The following is a 17,121-nucleotide window of genomic DNA, read 5'->3' on the forward strand; positions in this document are numbered from 1 at the left end:
CTTGGGAGCTTGAAAGTTTGATAGCTTGGGAACTATAGAGCTAGCTTGAGAGCTTGACAGTCAGCTTGAGAGCTTGACAGCCAGCTTGAGAGCTTGATAGCTTGGGAGCTAAAGAGCTAGCTTGAGAGCTAGAGAGCTAACGAGCTCTTTCTAATATGAGAGATCTGAGCATGCGATCTAAGCGATCTAGCCATGCAATCTGAGAGCTTTGATTTGAAACAGGCTCTAGTATTTTGACGATAACTTGAGCTGTAGACCTTGGATTTGGATGATTCCTAGACCGTCAGAAAGCTAACTCGAAGGGCTACAATTCTTGTGCTTATCGCTTAGCCAGATTCAAACTTTATCCTACTCAAATTTTCACATTAGATAACGTGATTCTAGAAAAAGAAGTTGGGATTTGCTGAAGAAGTTGAGACTTGTTGGAAAAACATGGAGATCTGATGTGAATCAGGCCCTCCTTCTAACGCCAAAATATTGATACAAAAACCTGCACCAAGCAGAGAATTCCGATTAACCCTGTCAGTACTAGAATGGATGTGTAACAAAAAGGAAAGAGTCATAAATATAAACACAAGACAATTTTTAAAGTGGTTCGGCAAGTTAGAACTTGAGCCTACATCCACTGTTTCTCTTATTGAATGAGAATTACAAATCATGAATCTTTTCCTAGAACAATTGCCCAGCCCCCGAAAACAAGTGCTGATGGGTTTATATAGCACCCATTTATATGATAGAGTTGAGATAAGATTCAAATACGTAGGATTAGAAAGTTGCATGATCTTCAACTACCTTAATTGGAATCTAAGTCAATCTGAATATTTTTCTTCCAAATTGAGTCAATCTAAATATCTTCTCTCCTAATAAGGAATTATCCTCTCCGGATTTTCCACACAACAAATACATAAAAAATTGATACAAATAAATTTAATTTTTATTTTATTTTAATGTATAATATCGATTAAGATTATTTTTTATTTTAATTTAATATATATATATATATATATATATATATTAGTAAAACCGGTTTCAATTAATCGGTTTGTATTTTCACCCAAACTAGAAACCGAATCTAAAATCCAGTTTTTTGAATTCTTTGAACCGTAATCAAACCAGTTTTTTGATTCAGTTCAGTTTTTGCATTTTATTAACATCCCTAATAACAACAAAGTTGAATACAAAAATTGCAATGGTGTTCCATCTCTCCGATGTTTCCAAGCCTGCAATAATAATCAAGTACGTAAAGATATTGACTGTTAGCATAGTGAAAAAGTAAATACAAAGGCTTCGTTTGTTTCGCTTTTGGGAATACTATTATTAGTATTCCCAAAAAAGTTAAATAGTAAAATGTAATTATTCCCAAAATATTATTCTATATTTTTCAATTTCTTTTAAACTTCTTAAATTTGTTAATTTAACTAAACACCCCCAAATATTTTTTTTTAGAAATTACAAAAACACTCCGGCCACCCTCCGGTGGTGGTGACCGACTGTCCATATTTAATGGGTGGGTTGTGGATGTTTTTATTAACTTTTAATATTTTATTATAGGGGTGTTTAGTAAATAAACAAATATGGGGAATATTTTTGTTAATTTCTAAATCCTACATCGTAATACCCGCCTAATTTAACTTTTTTTAAAAAATTATTCTAAAAACTATCAGAATAATGAACCAAATGGAGTTAAAGTATTTATTTTGCTTACATAGCTCATGAAATTCTCAGCACCATCTGTTTTATAGAAGAAAAAAAAAAAAGGTTCTTTTTTTTCCTGGTCAAAACTCAAAAATAGTTGTAAGCTATAAAACAACGTGCTAAATGTTTGACATATAAAATTAACTTAAATTTCTCTTTTTCCTTCCCATGCTTGCAGATAATGATCACAACGTTTGAATTTTTCACGTAATGAATCCATATGTTTATCTATAATTTAAATCCATAATTTTTCATCACTGTGTTAAATAGTCTCGCCGATTATCATAATTAGTTGGTGAGGTTGTCCTTTTCTAAATTATATATATAAGATAATAAAGATCATCTGATAAAATAAGAGTAAACAACTTTTTCCCACCTAAGGGTTGTCTTAACGACACTTTTTCACTTAAAAAGTTTAAAATATCATTTTTTTACCCAAAATTTATATTCTGTTAATACCTAAAATACATTTCACTCTCTCAATTGGTATTCTACGAGTTATCATAAACCAAGGTAAGTAGGGTTTTATAGAGTGGAGGCTCTTGGATCAAATAGTGGTGATCGATTGAATATTCAACATCAGAATCATCTAAGAAAAGAAAACCCTAGCTTTACGATGATCGACAATCGATGAAAAATCAGGTGTCGGAGTGAAAGGAGTATTGTATATAGGAGATCGAAGATTCAAATGGTCATGATGGAGAGAATTTTTGTGGTCAGGATCTATTTTGGGTTATCATTCATCAAGCCACCTCTTATTTTAAATCACTCTTTTACCGTCGGATATATTTACCATCTCCTAAATATATTTCTCACTTATCAAATGCTACAGCTTTATAGCAACTACACATGATTTTAATTTCTAATTCAACAAACCACACAGTGCGTTCTACTTTACCTTTAGGCCTTGTCACAGAAACAAGAGGTGGAGAAAAGTGAGGCACGTGGAGAAAAGTGAGGCACCAGTGTTGGTGCCATTGCCGCACTCATGTTTTCATTATGAAATGGGTACAGTTCATGCCGACTATAACAGCTTGGATTCAGAGCTCTTCCTCCAACTTTTGTAGTTTGCAATTCTGCAATAGAGTGGTGAAGACGTCTATTACACTCAAACTTGAAAGGTCCTGCGTGCACTGGACTGGACATGTACAGTGATTAGGACGCTGTGAAATTTTCCCTTTTGTCATGAACTTTTCGGGAGAATTTGCAGCCTGAGTTGCAGTTTCGTTCATCGTACTCTTCACCAGCTCGTCAAACCGAACTGCTTCTGTAGCGTTCCTTTATTAACATCGAAACGTTGTAATCATCGTTCACGGTAGAAAGAAAGGCTTATTTGAGTAACGTAATACGCACTCATCGTACCTATACGGATTCTTTCTGATCAGGACAACGTTTAGTTACCTCCGAAGTGGCAAATTTGACGCAATCTTGCAGGTTCTGTAATTGACATCACCACGGCAAGAAAGAGGTCGTAGACCTTGTTAGGGTCGTCGCCCGCATGCGGTTGACTTGGAGACAAGTGAGATGAACAAAGATTGTTGCTGGTATTGGAGAGAGAAAGTTTGACGTTGGAATGATAGGTGTGTGTTGGAGTGGGCAAAACACAACAATGTTTTATCATTTTGCTCTTATGATGTAACATGAGTGGTGAAGAAGCAATCGTCTGACTATTCATTGCTCCATATCCTAATCTAATCACTCCCTTACGAAAAGAATGCACTCTCCACTCCACTCAAGTTTGGAGAAAATGAAACAAGTCCTTAAAGATACTTTGTAAACTAGATTATGAATATAACAAAATCATCAATATATATCAAAAGATTGACATATATAATATAAAACACAAACCATCAAAACATTTTATATTGATATGATTCGAGTAAAATCTACCTTGAGAAAGATTATTTTAAGATGTGAAATAGAATATATTTTTTCTTTCATTTTATATACAAATTTCAAACCTATAAATTTCTTTTTCATGTTTACGAGAATGGAGATGAAAACGGTGGATCATCAATTTCTTCTTTTTTGGTTGACTTGACATGGACGTCGATATTATTGATCAAAGATGAACAATATTTCCATAAGAAATTTTCGTCAAAGGATGCTTTCGTTTGTGAGAAAAATAACGTCAAGGCTGATATCATTAACATAAAAGAAAAATTATACCCCCACTTCAGAATTCGTCACCACAGATTGAGCAATAAAGATATTCAAAGACGATGATGTTAGCATTTGTTTTTAGCGGTTTTTATGCTCCTTTAGAAAAAGCCCTCTCTAAGTCTCAGTGGATTATAATATTATTAAATATGGTCTTCTCGTAATCAGGATTCTGATCTTACTGTACCCAGATTGAAAAGTGAAAAGCGCTCTTCTTCGGATAAGTGAATGATTGATGCCTGCTTCCCATAAGCTTTTTGAAATAACAAAAAGTGACTTCGCAACACTTGAAAGTGAAAAGTATTTCCATACTCAAATCCCTATTCGTAATCCTGCCAAGTGAAATACAATTTTCACCCCTGGCTTGGTCGTCTAGATAATCGCATTTGATATCATTCCATCGTAGTTGATCTTGGCAGCAAAAAAAACTTTTATTCATTTAAGCACAATTTTCTAGCCACCCCCACATCTTAATATATGTAAACAAGATCATATTTACAAAATCTTGATTCTTGAAGACAAGCTCAGCAGCATCCCCCATTATCGAGGATATAATTCATTAATGGATTCTTCATACAACGAGCATGGCGTTGTCGTGTTTGTAGTTTGATCAAAGCAAGCTGCGGTGGCGCTCACCTCCCTTCCAGTGCCGAGGTAAAACGCCGGCTGTTGCGGTGATGAAGATAACAGAGTAACTATTAAGCATGAGATCTATTGTTGCCATGTTGGTCTCTCTGTTGGTCTTCCTGGACACATAACAACCCCACTGGACGCATCTGATCACTTCGTCTCTTGAATAAGAATTGACAGAGTTGGATCCAACAATGCCAGGGTGTTCCATCTCTCCATGTTTCCAAGCCTGCAATAAATCAAGTATGTAAAGATATCGACTCTTAACAAAGGGAAAAAGTAAATAATTCTTTTCTTTGCTTACGTAGCTCATGAGATTCTCAGCACCATCTATTTGATAGAAATTGCTGTTCTTTTTGCCAGTAATAATCTCTAAAACTAGAACTCCGAAACTATACACATCAGATTTCACTGAACACTGCCCATGTATAGCATATCTGGTGAAATGTAACCACTGCAAATTAGACACAATGCAACTTTGTGTTTTCAAATTTTAATTAAAAATGTGTAGTATTATCACGTCGGATGTAGTATAAATCCAAAATAGCAGAGCAAGTTGTGGGAGTGAAAACTTACTATGTCCCAACTACTTTGTTTGTATGTACTTGGGATAATCAACTCCAACTATTTTCGCCATGCCGAAATCAGAAATTTTGGGTTCATATTCTCGTCTAACAATACATTGCTAGCTTTGAGATACAGATGAATAACTTTAAGCTGAGAATCCTGTGAAGATAACCAACCCTCGAGCAATGCCTCCAATTATCTTGTAGCGTCTTGACCATCTAATTGTCCTTGCTTTTCAGGATCTGCATATATCAAAATAAGTTTGCAAATTGATTTCTAAAGACCAGATTCAAATCGCACTGAATGCATCTATGGAAGACATAAAAAAAATGAAATCACCAAGTCTAATATATATGTAAAAAAAAAATATTGAACTCAAGAGTCATGGAGTCTAGAAACATTCAGCCATATAAAAAATAATCAAGACTTTTGTTGGGAACAAATTCATATATAAGAATCTTTCTTTCTCCCTCCAAGCAAAATCCCATCAGCCTAACCAAATTTCTGTGTTGGAGCTTGGCTACCAATACGATTTCATTCTTGAATTCTGCAGAACCCGGCAGGATCTTCTCGAAAGCCCTTTACAGCTATGCTTTTCCATTAGGAAGTATGCCCTGAGAATGTCATTAATCTCACTAGATCATAGCATTCCTGAAACTTTTCGGATGAATGCAACTAATATTGTTATACCTTATAAACCTCACCAAATCCACCTTCGCCCAACTTATTATCATTGAAAATTGTTTGTGGCTACTTTAATTGCCCCAAATCAAATTGCAAGCCTTTGTAATGTCTTCCCTGATGCACAATGTAAACTATAATAATACTATACATTCCACGAATTTAATTAAAAGAAAAATTGGTGTAAAACTTGAAAAGATGGCAAAAATGGGACATGAAAGATTAAATATTGTAACTATTTAAAGTAATTTTACCAAAATCATCTTCCTGTATCTCACTATCTTCTTATTGCCTCCTACTTATGTGACAATATTCGCATGGAAAGCACCACAGCGACACAATTGAAGCAATGATGGCAATGGTTATTGAAGTTGAGATTCGGTTTCTTCCTGCAAGAACAGGAAAATGTTTCATTAGATATGCAAAAATTCATGGTATTTTGGTACAATTTTAATTTCTAATTCAAAGTGCGTTCTAGTTTACCTTCAGGCCTTGTCACAGAAGCAAGAGGCGGAGGAATTGAGGCACTGCCGGGCCACAGATCCGTTTACATTATAAAACGGGTAAAGTTCATACCGGCTATAACAACTCGGATACAGCATTCTTCCTCCTTGCTGCGTCGTCCGCAACTGTGAAATAGATTTTTGAAGACATCTCTTACAGTCAAGACTTGAAAGGTCCTGTGTGCACTGTGCAAGACAGTACAGTGATTGGGAGGATGTGATATTTCCCCTCTTCGTCATGAATCTTTTCGGAGAATTCGCTGCCTCATTACCGTCTCTTCATCATTCTCTCCACTAGCTCGCTCAAACCGGGCGGTTCTGGACACCGGTCTACATTACTCATAACTCCCTCGTCATCATCCACTGTAGAGAAGAAACGCTTATTTGAGTAACGTAAAAGGCACCCCTCGTAGCATATTACAGCTTCTTTCTGAACAGGCAACGTTTAGTTGCATCCGAAGTGGCAAAATTGACGCAATCTTGCAGGTTGTGGAATTGAGATCACCCCGGCAAGAAAGAGGCCGTGACCTTGTTGGGGTCGTGGCCTGCGTGTCGTTGAAGAAACCGTTATGGTTGACAGGGGAGGAAAGCGTAGTGAACAAAAGATTCAGGTTGGTTTGATAAGTGTTGTTCCTGGTGAAAGTAGAGTGTTTGGACAATGTGTATAAAGTGTAAAATGGATCAGTTGCATTTATCAAATTGATCAGAGAGCACAGAAGATAGACAAACTGAAAAAAAAAGAAAATTTTAAGGAAGGCATTTCATTCTTTTGTAGCAAAGAACTCTGGAATTTTTCTAGATCAACTTCATGGAGCTCGTGATAAGTTATAATGTATTCTATGAGATTTATGATGCGAACATAACCGAAGAGGATGACTAATTAGGAAAGACTCATTTGTTATAGAAGTCAACAGACTTAGTCCAGCCAGGAAAGTGGCACAGAAAAACCACTTGGCTGAAATCGATTTTTTATTTATGTTACCGCAAGTTAGAAATAGAATTTTTTTTTTTTTTTTTAAAACCTGTCAATCAATTTATACACACATTGTTAGAGTCTATTATACGTCCTCCAACTTAAAATAAGCTTAATATCATTACGAAAATAATCTCAAATTTTAAGAAATGAAGTAAATTTTGGTCATCAACAACCTTTGGGCTTGACCTAAAAGTTTAATGCATCTTATCAGTTTTTTTTTTTTTTTTGGTTTTTCTAAACACAGAAGAAATATCAGAACAAGAAGAAATACCTGTTATCTATCAGTTACTTCTTGCCAATGTTTTAAAACTCAGCCGACCTGGACTCGGGGCTTTTACCGATCCGAACATTCTTAAAACCCAATTATGCCATTTAATCCGGATTGGCCTGGGGTTAAACAAGATGAACACTAACAATCCCCGTTCACCCGATCCGGCATCGAAACCGGGTCACTAAAAATGTGAAAACCCATAAAAATTTTGGTTTTTGTAACTAGGTCTTCCAAAGTTCAAACTTCAAAGTTCAATTCAACCCGTAAAAATGAAATCTACATCAATGATTCTCTCTAATGCAAGCAAGAGGGAGTTGGTGGTTCTTGAAATCGTTGATTTGGTCGATTTGTTAACGCCGGTAAGACCAAAACATTTGGAGCTGATTTTGCTGCTATTGAAGGAGGTGGTGAAAACTGAAAAGGCGCAACGACAACATTAGCAGCGAGGAAGGAGGTTGGGGCTATGGGCATGAGGAGCATTGACTTTGGTGGGTGCTCCATTGGATTTTGATTATGATTAAGATTTTTGATGATGATGAATTGATGATCGTGGTTTGGTGATTTTTGTTTGATGATTGAAATGTTGAAAAATGTGAGTTTATTTGATCGAATATGAGAGATATGATTGCAAGGGTGGAGATGAATGAAGAAATTGATGGTTGGGATTTTGTTTGGGAGAAAGAGGATGAGAAGAAATGGATGATTGCAATTTTCTTTGGGAGAAAGATGATGGAATAAGGATAAGAGATAAGATTTTTTAGATTCTCTTCATGTTCTCCGATTGACTTTTAATTTAATTAATTCATTTGTTTGTTCGTTATTTTGAATTAAGTGTAAGGCAATTTTTCTTTTTCTAAAATCGTATTTAATTCAGTTTAATTTTTTTTAATTATGTGATGTCATCATACTCATCAGCTTGAGGACATCACCAATTTAATCCTCGGTTGAATCAGTTAACGCGGGACCCGGTGAACCCAGACATTTGACCGGGTCTAAACCTGGGTCGGGTCTTAATTCATTGCTTCTTGCTCTAAGGTATTGTTTTGTGGGGCAGCGTGTATGAAGGAGGATAAGTATTCAGCTGGACTGATAAAGACCGATTTTGATTGTGTATACACTAAAGACCAAAAAAAAAAAAAAAAAAAACAATTAATGAGGACAATATGGCATAAGGGTGGGAACTCTTAGCGTTGATTTCGTCAAATTATTTTATGTGACCAACCGCAGAATAATTAACATTAAAGGGTGGTTTGGTTCATTATTTTGGATAAGATTTTGAGAATAGAGAAGTGTTAATCTTATAAAAACAAATACAAAAAGGGTATAGAAAGACAACCCCTACCCTTGATCTTCATGATTTCTCTCTCTCTTTCTTTCTCTTTTTCCGTTTTTTTTTTTCACTTTGTAGGCTTCTTTGTATAAGTCTTTATAAGGATAGACTTATTCTTGAGAATAATATTAGATAGTTGAATATGGGAGTATTACAAGATAAAATTTATAAGTTTATAAAAAATCCCTAATTTGCTAATTTAATTAAACACCCCAATATATAAAATGATAAAAACAATCCCACCACTCGCAGTGCCAGATTCCGGCCACCACCGTCGGAATCTGGCCAAAAAATTGAGTTACGACACAAAACGGTAGAATCTGTGTCGTAACGCGTCGCAGATCTAGTCGAAAAAGGCCAGATCTATGACCGCAAAGGTGCATCTTTGGCCGTCAGCAATGGCCAAAGATATGGCCGTCGTTTTTTGTCAACGATGACCAAGATTTGGACGGTCAGAAAAGGCCGGATAGGTGAATAACCAACCAATTCAGGTCGGTTATTCACTGTTGTGACAGATTCCAGCTACCATTGACGGTGGTTGCTGGAATCTGGCAAGTATGGGTGGGTGGGGGTGTTTTTGCTAATTTTTAAACTATTTTTCAGGGGTATTTAGTGAAATTAATAAACTTAAAGAGTCTAAAAGTAATTAAAAAATACACTAATATTTCTGGAATAATGTGCCAAACAATATTTGGGGAATAGGATTGGGAATATGGGTAGAAATATTAAACCAAACGCACCCAAAGTTATCATTCCAAGTTGAGTTAACGACTTTTTTCTACCCAAATAATGATTTGATGACACTTTTAAACTCACATATTTTTAAAATATTATTTTATTACTCAAATTTATATTCCGACAACAAACAGAGAACAAACTCGATCTAGGTTGTTATGGTTTTTGAAGAGGAGAGGCAGATCAGTTTTTTAGTGGTGGAATGTTGGATTTTTGTGATTGAGATTAATTGAAATTTGACTTGGAAGGGACGGCTACGCAAACCCTAATAGCTTAATTTTCGATGATTGATAGGGTCGGTAGGAGTAGGGTTTGAGGGGTTTTGGTGAGTCATGATTAGGGAAGAGAATGATAGTGGTGTGGGGGTTGCAACGATACTAGAATCGAAAATAGAATATAAATTTGGATAATAAAGTGGTATTTTAAAAATCTGTGGGTGAAAAAGCGTCATTAACCCATTATTTGGGAGGGGGAGAAGTCGTATACTCTTCTAAGTTGTAGTAAATTATGATAATACAATAAAACATCTTTATAGTGATACTTTATATAGAAATAACCTCTATATAGTTATAAAAAATTCTAGTCCCAAATTTGGATAGTTATAAAAAAGAATAAACTTCACATTATAATAAGTTATATATCTTATAATTCTCATCTTAAGAAAGTTGTCTCCACAAAGAAATATATATATATACACATTAAAGGTTTAAAATGAAATAAAATATTTATGTGAGGTTGTTTGGACAATGATTTATGTTTTAGAGTTGTTATCACATTTTTTAACTTGTGGGTACTTAATAACTCGCTAACATTGACATATTCTTGTTGAAACCAAAATATTTCTAGTTTTTCAAACATATTTAAAGCTTTTTGGCATGAAACTTTTTGTATTTTCGTACTATCATCCTCAATATTACTTCTTTTCTCTTTTTGTCTAATTGCAGTAATAACTACTAAAATAATGAATTGAAATCCTAATACATAATACTAAAATGTGAATTATAAAATAAGAAATGAAAACAGTAATTTTTTTAACTATATCTTTATTAAGCTATAACCTGCTTATAGTAATAAATTAGTTTAATTTCACCATTATAACTATAGAAAAGTTTTATAGTACATGTAAAATAAACCATGAATGAATAATTTAAGAATATTTTAAGATAAAATCTTTATTGACAAATGATTGAAATTTACTATTATATTAAAATGAATTTTAAATTATACAATAAAACTTCTGTATACTCATAATGATATTGTCAAACCAATTTATTACTATAAGGAGATTATAATTTAACAGAGGTACGTAGTTACAAAAATTATTATTTTGACTTAGTTATTCTTATTGCAAGTGATATAGAGGTAAAATATACATTATATTAATAATTAATTAATGGAGCATGTCAAATCCAAGGTATAGGCATTAATAAAAGAGATAAACGTAGTTTTAAAAAACTAGTACATTTATTCATAAACAACAGTATACTATACTAATCAAATGAATATTAATGTTTTCCTTAATCATCCAAATGAGTAACAAGTCGTGTATGTTTTAATTAAAGAAGAAACAATTGTTACAATTATACAAGAAGAGGAAGGAGATAACCTGAAGATGATAGTATAAAACTGCAAAAAGTTTTTAAGAAGCTTTAAACATGCTTGGCTTCAACAAGAAAGTGTACATGCTGACGATTTATTACGTACCAACAAGTTCAAAAATGTGATAACAATTGTAAAACATAAATTATTATCTCAAACAACTTTAGATAAAAAAAATTATTTTATCTTAAATCTTTAATGTAACATAGCATATATACTTTTGCAATATACATATAATTATTATTATGTAAAAACAACTTTCTTAAAACAAAAATTAGAAAAATTATAACTCATTACAACGTGAAATTTATTCTTATTTATAACTATTTAAAGTTGGGACTATAATTTTTTACTGTATATAATATTTAAATAATTGTACTATAGTTTTCTTAAATTTGTTAAAATCTTATCTGCTTACTAATTACCAGGGATAATTCAGTAATTTAACTCTGTGAATAATATTTAAAGTTTAAACAAGGGAGTTTAAAGACAGGGAATACATATTTGTTTGAAGTAATTTACATAAATAAAACAAGGGTAAATATGGATTAGCATCATTCTATCAGGACTGGAAGGTAAATTTGCGATTTGTAACGGGCTGAAGGACCAAGGAGATGGGGCCCACGCTTGGAAACTCCAACTCCACTACTCCAGCATTGAATTCAAGACCATGGTTGAGTTTCTTACACACTAAATCATTCAATTCAATTAACCGCTTTACACGTTTTTCTTTAAAACTTTAAATTTCCATTTTCAACAAAATACCGGAACTGCACGTGCTACCTACGACTGCCTCTGCCGGCGAGAGATCTGAGCCCCACGCCTCGCACATGCTCTCCAAAACCCCAACCCCAGCCCACCTATATTATTTATAAGCGGATGATTGGTTAAAGATTATGTAAGATTATTAGGGTTAAATCATCTTATATAATATTTAATTATTAGGGTTATGCGAATGATTACCTCCATTTTCTTAGGTATTCTAAGATTATTAGGGTTATCTTTTTTTGTTACAATTCTATCCCTTATCAATAAAATTTTAGGACAATAATGCTCTTATTTTTGAATTTATTTACATGAATATGGTTTTTACTATTTCACCGCAATTAATTCAAAACAAATTACAGCCCAACCAGGCCACCACCCCCACCCACCAACCACCACCATGGCCAGTCATCATCGCCACCAGAACGGCATACAAAAGGCCGAAAATGGCCGTTGTGCGTCGATATGGCCATACGGTGCATGGAGGCCATTTCTTGCCTTCCATGCGTCGTTAGGTTGCCGGCTGCTAACAGCCGGCAGTGACTAGGTTGGTGAGGGTGCTTTGTTGATTTTTCAAACTTTTATTATGCAGTCGTTTTTGCTAAGTTTTTAAATGTAGGGGGATTATAATAATCAATATAAAAAAATAATATAATAATAATATTTAATTAGAGGACAATTCAGTAATTTAAATAATATACCCACCAATTAACCAAACACATTTTCCTAAAGATTCTCAATAATCTTTAAGATAATCTAACTTTTTAATAATCCAACATTCTCAATAATCTAACATCCCCTGAACCAAACGCTCCTTAAATATCTTTCTCTTCTTTTCTCTAATTCGCATTTGAAATACAAAACAAAACCTCTGTTTGGAGACTCGTTAGCTCTTATCTTCTTCCAAGCTAAGCTTCCGCATCATGTCGGTCAGTGTTTATTTACCTTCTCATTCGATTTGATTTTGGAGATCTGTTTGTTTTGATTCAATCAGACTGAAATGGTTGAAATGTATTGTTTCTGTTCGTTGAAGATGGAGAGATATTTAACTGATTTGATGCTTATCGAATTTGTTTGCCTTCTATGAAACTTTCGGATGAATGCAACATATATTGTTTACCTTATAAACCTCACCAAATCCACCTTCGCCCAACTTATTCATTTGAGAAATTGTTTGTGGCTACTTTAATTGCCCCAAAATCAATTGCAAGGCCTTTGTATGTCATTCCCTGATGCACAGATTGTAAACTATAAGTAATACTATACATTCCACGAATTTAATTAAAAGAAAAATTGGTGTATAAACTTGAAAAGATTGCAAAAATGGGACATGAAGATTAATAATATTGTAACTATTTAAAGTAATTTTACCAAAATCATCTTCCTGTATTCACTATTCTTCTTATTGCTCTCCTACTTATGTGACAATATATCGCAATGGAAGCCCACCACAGCGACAGCAATTGAAGCAATGATGGCAATGATTATTGAAGTTGAGCGCTTCTTCCTGCAAGAAACAGGAAAATGTTTCATTAGATATGCAAGAAATTCATGGGTATTTGGTAACAATTTTAATTTCTAATTCAAGTGCGTTCTAGTTTACCTTCAGGTCTTGTCACAGAAGCAAGGGCGGAGGAGATGAGGCACTGCCGGAGCCACAGATCCGTTTACATTATAAACGGGTAAGTTCATACCGGCTATACAACTCGGATACAGCATTCTTCCTCCTTGCTGCGTCGTCCGCAACTGTGAAATGGATTTTTGAAGACATCTTTACAGTCAAGACTTGAAAGGTCCTGTGTGCACTGTGAAGACAGTACAGTGATTGGGAGGTGTGATATTTCCCCTCTTCGTCATGAACCTTTTCGGAGATTCGCTGCCTAGTTACCGTCTCGTTCATCTTATCTCCACTGCTCGCTAAACCGGGCTGGTTCTGGAACACGTGTCTACATTAGTCATCATAACTCCCTCGTCATCATCCCTGTAGAGAAGAAAGGCTTATTTGAGTAACGTAAAAGGCACCCCTCGTAGCATCTACAGCTTCCTTCTGAACAGGGCAACGTTTAGTTGCATCCGAGTGGCAAAATTGACGCAATCTTGGCAGTTGTGGAATTGAGATCACCCCGGCAAAGAAGAGGCCGTAGACCTTGTTGGGGTCGTGGCCTGCGGTGTCGTTGAAAACCGTTATGGTTGACATGGAGGAAGAGCAAGTGAACAAAAGATTCAGGTTGGTTTGTAAGTGTTGTTCCTGGTGAAAGTAGAAGTGTTTGGCAAATGTGATAAGGTAAAATGGATCATGTTGCATTTATCAAATTGATCAGAGAGCACAGAAGATAGACAAACTGAAAAAAAAGAGAATTTTAGGAAGGCATTTTCATTCTTTTGTAGCAGAAACTCTGAATTTTTCTAGATCAATTATCATGGAGCTCGTGTATAATTTAATGTATTCTATGAGATTTATGAGCGAACATAACCGAAGGATGACAATTAGGAAAACTCATTTGTTATAGAAGTCAACAAACTTAGTCCAGCCGAGGAAATGGGCAGAAAAAAAACACTGGCTGAAATCGATTTTGTATTTATGTTACCGCAAGTTAGAATAAATTTTTTTTTTTTTAAACAGTATCAATCAATTTCACACATTTAGGGTTTTATAAACTCTTACTACAAACTCAAAGATTTTTATAATATTATTAGATAAATATCTCAAATTTTAAACCAAAATTAAGAAATGAAGTAAATTTCTTGATCGGAACCAACTCTTGGTTTGACCTAAAAGTTGTTTTTTTTTTTTTTTTTTTTTTTTTCTAAACACAAGAAAAAATCAGAAAAAAGAAATATCCTGTAATCTATCAGTTACTTCTTGCCAATGTTTTAAAAACTCAGCCGACCGGGACTCGGGGCTTTAACCGATCCGAATATCTTTAAACCCAATTATGCCATTTAATCCCGTTGGCCTGGGGTTAAACAAATGAACCACTAACAATCCCCCGGTTCAACCGATCGGCATCGAAACCGGGTCACTAAAAATGTGAAAACCCTAAAATTTTGGTTTTTGTAACTGGGTCTTCCAAAGTTCAAACTTCAAGTTCAATTCACACCCGTAAAAAAATCTACATCAATGATTCTCTCTAATGCAAGCAAGAGGAGTTGTGGTTCTTGAAATCGTTGATTTGGTCGATTTGTTAACGCCGGTAAGACCAAAACATTTGGAGCTGATTTGCTCTATTGAAGGAGGTGGTGAAACTAAAAAGGCGCAACGACACACATTAGCACGAGAAGGAGGTGGGGCTATGGCATGAGGAGCATTGACTTTGGTGTGGTGCTCCATTGGATTTTGATTATGATTAATTTTTTGATGATGATGAATTGATGATCGTGGTTTGGTGATTTTTGTTTGATGATTGAAATGTTGAAAAAATGTGAGTTTTTGATCGAATAGAGATTGTTGCAAGGGTGGAGATGAATGAAGAAATTGATGGTTGGGATTTGGTTTGGGAGAAAGAGGATGAGAGAAATGGATGATTGCAATTTTCTTGGGAGAAAGATGATGGAATAAGGATAAGAATAAGATTTTTTAGATTCTCTTCCATTACTTTTAATTTAATTAATTCATTTTTTGTTCGTTATTTTCAATTAGAGTTAAGGCAATTTTTTTTTTCTAAAATCGTATTTAATTCAGTTTAATTTTTTTTAATTATGTATGTCATCATACCTCTCGCTTGAGACATCACCAATTTAATCCTCGGTTGAATCAGTTAACGCGGGACCCGGTAACCCAGACATTTGACCGGTCTAAACCTGGGTCGGGTCTTAATTCATTGCTTCTTGCTCTAAGGTATTGTTTTGTGGGGCAGCGTGTAGAGGAGTAATATTCAGCTGGACTGATAAAGACCGATTTTGATTGTGTATACACTAAGACCAAAAAAAAAAAAAAAAAAAAAATTAACGAGGACAATATGGCATAAGGGTGGAACTCTTAGCGTTGATTTCGTCAAATTATTTTATGTGACCAACCGCAGAATAATTAACATTAAAGGGTGGTTTGGTTCATTATTTTGGATAGATTTTTGAGAATGAGAAGTGTTAATCTTACAAATAATACAAAGAGAGTATAGAAAAACACCCACCCTTGATCTTCATGTTTCTCTCTCTTCTTTCTTTTTTCTTTTTTCTTGTTTTTTTTTTTTTTCACTTTGTAGCTTGTTTTCTTGTATAAGTCTTGTAAGTGAGACTTATTCTTGAGATAATATTAGATAGTTGAATAGGGGAGTATTACAAGATAAATTTATAATTTATAAAAATCCCTATGTTTGCTAATTTAATTAAACACCCCAAATATAAAATGAAAAACAATCCCACCACTCGCAGTGCCAGATTCCGGCCACCACCGTCGGAATCTGGCCAAAAAATTGAGTTACGACAACGGTGAATCTGTGTCGTAACGCGTCGCAGATCTAGTCGAAAAAGCCAGATCTATGACCGCAAAGGTGCATCTTGGCCGTCACAATGGCCAAGATATGGCCGTCGTTTTTTGTCAACGATGACCAGATTTGGACGGTCGAAAAAGGCCGATAGTGAATAACCAACCATTCAGGTCGGTTATTCACTGTTGTGACAGATTCCGCTACCATTGACGGTGTGTTGCTGGAATCTGGCAAGTATGGGTGGGTGGGGGTGTTTTTGCTATTTTTTAAACTTTTTTCTGGGGGTATTTATAAATTATAACTTAAGGGTCTAAAAGTAATTAAAAATACACTATATTCTGGAATAATTGCCACAATATTTGGGGAATAGGATTGGGAATATGGGTAGAAATTAACCAAACGCACCCAAGTTATCATTCCAAGTTGAGTTAACGACTTTTTTTCTACCCAAAAATGTTTGATGACACTTTTAAACTCACATATTTTTAAAATATTATTTTATTACTCAATTTATATTCCGACAACAAAAGAGAACAAACTCGATCTAGGTTGTTATGGTTTTTAAAGAGGGCAGATAGTTTTTAGTGGTGAGAGTGGATTTTTTATGATTGATTAATTGAAATTTGACTTGGAAGGGACGGCTACGCACCCTATAGCTTAATTTTCGATGATTGAAGGGTCGGTAGGAGTAGGGTTTGAGGGGTTTTGGTGGGTCATGATTAGGGAAGAGAATGATAGTGGTGTGGGGTCGCAACGATACTAGAATCGAAATAGAATATAAA

The sequence above is a fragment of the Pistacia vera genome, unplaced genomic scaffold, assembly GCF_008641045.1.
Source record: "Pistacia vera cultivar Batoury unplaced genomic scaffold, PisVer_v2 Contig52, whole genome shotgun sequence".
Classification (NCBI taxonomy): domain Eukaryota; kingdom Viridiplantae; phylum Streptophyta; class Magnoliopsida; order Sapindales; family Anacardiaceae; genus Pistacia; species Pistacia vera.